Raw genomic sequence first — 6,060 nt, 5'->3', positions numbered from 1 at the left:
AGACACATTAGCCGAGACACATTAGCCAAGACACATTAGCCAAGACACATTAGCCAAGACACCTTAGCCAAGACACATTAGCCGAGACACATTAGCCAAGACACATTAGCCAAGACACCTTAGCCAAGACACATTAGCCAAGACACCTTAGCCAAGACTCCTTAGCCAAGACACATTAGCCGAGACACATTAGCCAAGACACATTAGCCAAGACACATTAGCCAAGACACATTAGCCGAGACACATTAGCCAAGACACATTAGCCAAGACACATTAGCCAAGACACCTTAGCCAAGACACCTTAGCCAAGACACATTAGCCAAGACACATTAGCCAAGACACATTAGCCAAGACACCTTAGCCAAGACACCTTAGCCAAGACACATTAGCCAAGACACATTAGCCGAGACACCTTAGCCAAGACACATTAGCCAAGACACATTAGCCGAGACACATTAGCCAAGACACCTTAGCCAAGACTCCTTAGCCAAGACACATTAGCCGAGACACATTAGCCAAGACACATTAGCCAAGACACATTAGCCAAGACACCTTAGCCAAGACACCTTAGCCAAGACACATTAGCCAAGACACATTAGCCAAGACACATTAGCCAAGACACCTTAGCCAAGACACCTTAGCCAAGACACATTAGCCAAGACACATTAGCCAAGACACATTAGCCAAGACACCTTAGCCAAGACACATTAGCCGAGACACATTAGCCAAGACACATTAGCCAAGACACCTTAGCCAAGACACATTAGCCAAGACACATTAGCCAAGACACCTTAGCCAAGACACATTAGCCAAGACACACTAGCCAAGACACATTAGCCAAGACACATTAGCCAAGACACCTTAGCCAAGACACATTAGCCAAGACACATTAGCCAAGACACCTTAGCCAAGACACCTTAGCCAAGACACATTAGCCAAGACACATTAGCCAAGACACATTAGCCAAGACACCTTAGCCAAGACACATTAGCCGAGACACATTAGCCAAGACACATTAGCCAAGACACCTTAGCCAAGACACATTAGCCAAGACACCTTAGCCAAGACACATTAGCCAAGACACATTAGCCAAGACACCTTAGCCACGACACATTAGCCAAGACACACTAGCCGAGACACATTAGCCAAGACACCTTAGCCAAGACTCCTTAGCCAAGACACATTAGCCAAGACACATTAGCCAAGACACATTAGCCGAGACACCTTAGCCAAGACACATTAGCCAAGACACATTAGCCGAGACACATTAGCCAAGACACCTTAGCCAAGACACATTAGCCAAGACACCTTAGCCAAGACACATTAGCCGAGACACATTAGCCAAGACACATTAGCCAAGACACCTTAGCCAAGACACCTTAGCCAAGACACATTAGCCAAGACACATTAGCCAAGACACATTAGCCGAGACACCTTAGCCAAGACACATTAGCCAAGACACATTAGCCGAGACACATTAGCCAAGACTCCTTAGCCAAGACACATTAGCCGAGACACATTAGCCAAGACACATTAGCCAAGACACATTAGAAAAGACACCTTAGCCAAGACACCTTAGCCAAGACACCTTAGCCAAGACACATTAGCCAAGACACATTAGCCAAGACACCTTAGCCAAGACACCTTAGCCAAGACACATTAGCCAAGACACATTAGCCAAGACACATTAGCCGAGACACCTTAGCCAAGACACATTAGCCAAGACACATTAGCCGAGACACATTAGCCAAGACACATTAGCCGAGACACCTTAGCCAAGACACATTAGCCAAGACACATTAGCCGAGACACCTTAGCCAAGACTCCTTAGCCAAGACACATTAGCCGAGACACATTAGCCAAGACACATTAGCCGAGACACATTAGCCAAGACACATTAGCCAAGACTCCTTAGCCAAGACACCTTAGCCAAGACACATTAGCCAAGACACATTAGCCAAGACACATTAGCCGAGACACCTTAGCCAAGACACATTAGCCAAGACACATTAGCCGAGACACATTAGCCAAGACTCCTTAGCCAAGACACATTAGCCGAGACACATTAGCCAAGACACATTAGCCAGGACACATTAGAAAAGACACCTTAGCCAAGACACCTTAGCCAAGACACCTTAGCCAAGACACATTAGCCAAGACACATTAGAAAAGACACCTTAGCCAAGACACCTTAGCCAAGACACATAAGCCGAGACACATTAGCCAAGACACATTAGCCAAGACACCTTAGCCAAGACACCTTAGCCAAGACACATTAGCCAAGACACATTAGCCAAGACACATTAGCCGAGACACCTTAGCCAAGACACATTAGCCAAGACACATTAGCCGAGACACCTTAGCCAAGACTCCTTAGCCAAGACACATTAGCCGAGACACATTAGCCAAGACACATTAGCCAAGACACATTAGAAAAGACACCTTAGCCAAGACACCTTAGCCAAGACACCTTAGCCAAGACACATTAGCCAAGACACATTAGCCAAGACACCTTAGCCAAGACACCTTAGCCAAGACACATTAGCCAAGACACATTAGCCAAGACACCTTAGCCAAGACACATTAGCCAAGACACACTAGCCAAGACACATTAGCCGAGACACATTAGTTAAGACACCTTAGCCAACACACATTAGCCAAGACACACTAGCCAAGACACATTAGCCAAGACACCTTAGCCAAGACACATTAGCCAAGACACACTAGCCAAGACACATTAGCCGAGTCACATTAGCCAAGACACCTTAGCCAAGACACATTAGCCAAGACACACTAGCCAAGACACATTAGCCGAGACACATTAGTTAAGACACCTTAGCCAACACACATTAGCCAAGACACATTAGCCAAGACACATTAGCCAAGACACCTTAGCCAAGACACATTAGCCAAGACACACTAGCCAAGACACATTAGCCGAGACACATTAGTTAAGACACCTTAGCCAAGACACATTAGCCAAGACACATTAGCCAAGACACATTAGCCGAGACACATTAGTTAAGACACCTTAGCCAAGACACATTAGCCAAGACACATTAGCCAAGACACCTTAGCCAAGACACATTAGCCAAGACACACTAGCCAAGACACATTAGCCGAGACACATTAGTTAAGACACCTTAGCCAACACACATTAGCCAAGACACACTAGCCAAGACACATTAGCCAAGACACCTTAGCCAAGACACATTAGCCAAGACACACTAGCCAAGACACATTAGCCGAGTCACATTAGTTAAGACACCTTAGCCAAGACACATTAGCCAAGACACATTAGCCAAGACACATTAGCCAAGACACATTAGCCGAGACACATTAGCCAAGACACACTAGCCAAGACACATTAGCCGAGACACATTAGTTAAGACACCTTAGCCAACACACATTAGCCAAGACACCTTAGCCAAGACACATTAGCCAAGACACATTAGCCAAGACACATTAGCCGAGACACCTTAGCCAAGACACATTAGCCAAGACACATTAGCCGAGACACATTAGCCAAGACACCTTAGCCAAGACTCCTTAGCCAAGACACATTAGCCGAGACACATTAGCCGAGACACATTAGCCAAGACACATTAGCCAAGACACCTTAGCCAAGACACATTAGCCAAGACACATTAGCCAAGACACCTTAGCCAAGACACCTTAGCCAAGACACATTAGCCGAGACACATTAGCCAAGACTCCTTAGCCAAGACACCTTAGCCAAGACACATTAGCCGAGACACATTAGCCAAGACACATTAGCCAAGACACCTTAGCCAAGACACATTAGCCAAGACACATTAGCCAAGACACCTTAGCCAAGACACATTAGCCAAGACACACTAGCCAAGACACATTAGCCGAGACACATTAGCCAAGACACCTTAGCCAAGACACATTAGCCAAGACACCTTAGCCAAGACACATTAGCCAAGACACATTAGCCAAGACACATTAGCCAAGACACATTAGCCAAGACACCTTAGCCAAGACACATTAGCCGAGACACCTTAGCCAAGACACATTAGCCAAGACACATTAGCCGAGACACATTAGCCAAGACACCTTAGCCAAGACTCCTTAGCCAAGACACATTAGCCGAGACACATTAGCCAAGACACATTAGCCAAGACACATTAGCCAAGACACCTTAGCCAAGACACCTTAGCCAAGACACATTAGCCAAGACACATTAGCCAAGACACATTAGCCAAGACACCTTAGCCAAGACACCTTAGCCAAGACACATTAGCCAAGACACATTAGCCAAGACACACTAGCCAAGACACATTAGCCGAGACACATTAGTTAAGACACCTTAGCCAAGACACATTAGCCAAGACACATTAGCCAAGACACATTAGCCAAGACACATTTGCTAAGACACCTTAGCCAAGACACATTAGCCAAGACACATTAGCCAAGACACATTAGCCAAGACACATTAGCCAAGACACATTAGCCGAGACACCTTAGCCAAGACACATTAGCCAAGACACATTAGCCGAGACACATTAGCCAAGACACCTTAGCCAAGACTCCTTAGCCAAGACACATTAGCCGAGACACATTAGCCAAGACACATTAGCCAAGACACATTAGCCAAGACACCTTAGCCAAGACACCTTAGCCAAGACACATTAGCCAAGACACATTAGCCAAGACACATTAGCCAAGACACCTTAGCCAAGACACCTTAGCCAAGACACATTAGCCAAGACACATTAGCCAAGACACATTAGCCAAGACACCTTAGCCAAGACACATTAGCCGAGACACATTAGCCAAGACACATTAGCCAAGACACCTTAGCCAAGACACATTAGCCAAGACACCTTAGCCAAGACACATTAGCCAAGACACATTAGCCAAGACACCTTAGCCAAGACACATTAGCCAAGACACATTAGCCGAGACACATTAGCCAAGACACCTTAGCCAAGACTCCTTAGCCAAGACACATTAGCCAAGACACATAAGCCAAGACACATTAGCCGAGACACCTTAGCCAAGACACATTAGCCAAGACACATTAGCCGAGACACATTAGCCAAGACACCTTAGCCAAGACTCCTTAGCCAAGACACATTAGCCGAGACACATTAGCCAAGACACATTAGCCAAGACACATTAGCCAAGACACCTTAGCCAAGACACCTTAGCCAAGACACCTTAGCCAAGACACATTAGCCAAGACACATTAGCCGAGACACCTTAGCCAAGACACATTAGCCAAGACACATTAGCCGAGACACATTAGCCAAGACACCTTAGCCAAGACTCCTTAGCCAAGACACATTAGCCGAGACACATTAGCCAAGACACATTAGCCAAGACACATTAGCCAAGACACCTTAGCCAAGACACCTTAGCCAAGACACATTAGCCAAGACACATTAGCCAAGACACATTAGCCAAGACACCTTAGCCAAGACACCTTAGCCAAGACACATTAGCCAAGACACATTAGCCAAGACACATTAGCCAAGACACCTTAGCCAAGACACATTAGCCGAGACACATTAGCCAAGACACATTAGCCAAGACACCTTAGCCAAGACACATTAGCCAAGACACATTAGCCAAGACACCTTAGCCAAGACACATTAGCCAAGACACACTAGCCAAGACACATTAGCCAAGACACATTAGCCAAGACACCTTAGCCAAGACACATTAGCCAAGACACATTAGCCAAGACACCTTAGCCAAGACACCTTAGCCAAGACACATTAGCCAAGACACATTAGCCAAGACACATTAGCCAAGACACCTTAGCCAAGACACATTAGCCGAGACACATTAGCCAAGACACATTAGCCAAGACACCTTAGCCAAGACACATTAGCCAAGACACCTTAGCCAAGACACATTAGCCAAGACACATTAGCCAAGACACCTTAGCCACGACACATTAGCCAAGACACACTAGCCGAGACACATTAGCCAAGACACCTTAGCCAAGACTCCTTAGCCAAGACACATTAGCCAAGACACATTAGCCAAGACACATTAGCCGAGACACCTTAGCCAAGACACATTAGC

This window comes from Anopheles funestus, unplaced genomic scaffold, assembly GCF_943734845.2.
Source record: "Anopheles funestus unplaced genomic scaffold, idAnoFuneDA-416_04 scaffold_39_ctg1, whole genome shotgun sequence".
NCBI lineage: Eukaryota > Metazoa > Arthropoda > Insecta > Diptera > Culicidae > Anopheles > Anopheles funestus.
This window is presented reverse-complemented; position numbering follows the sequence as displayed.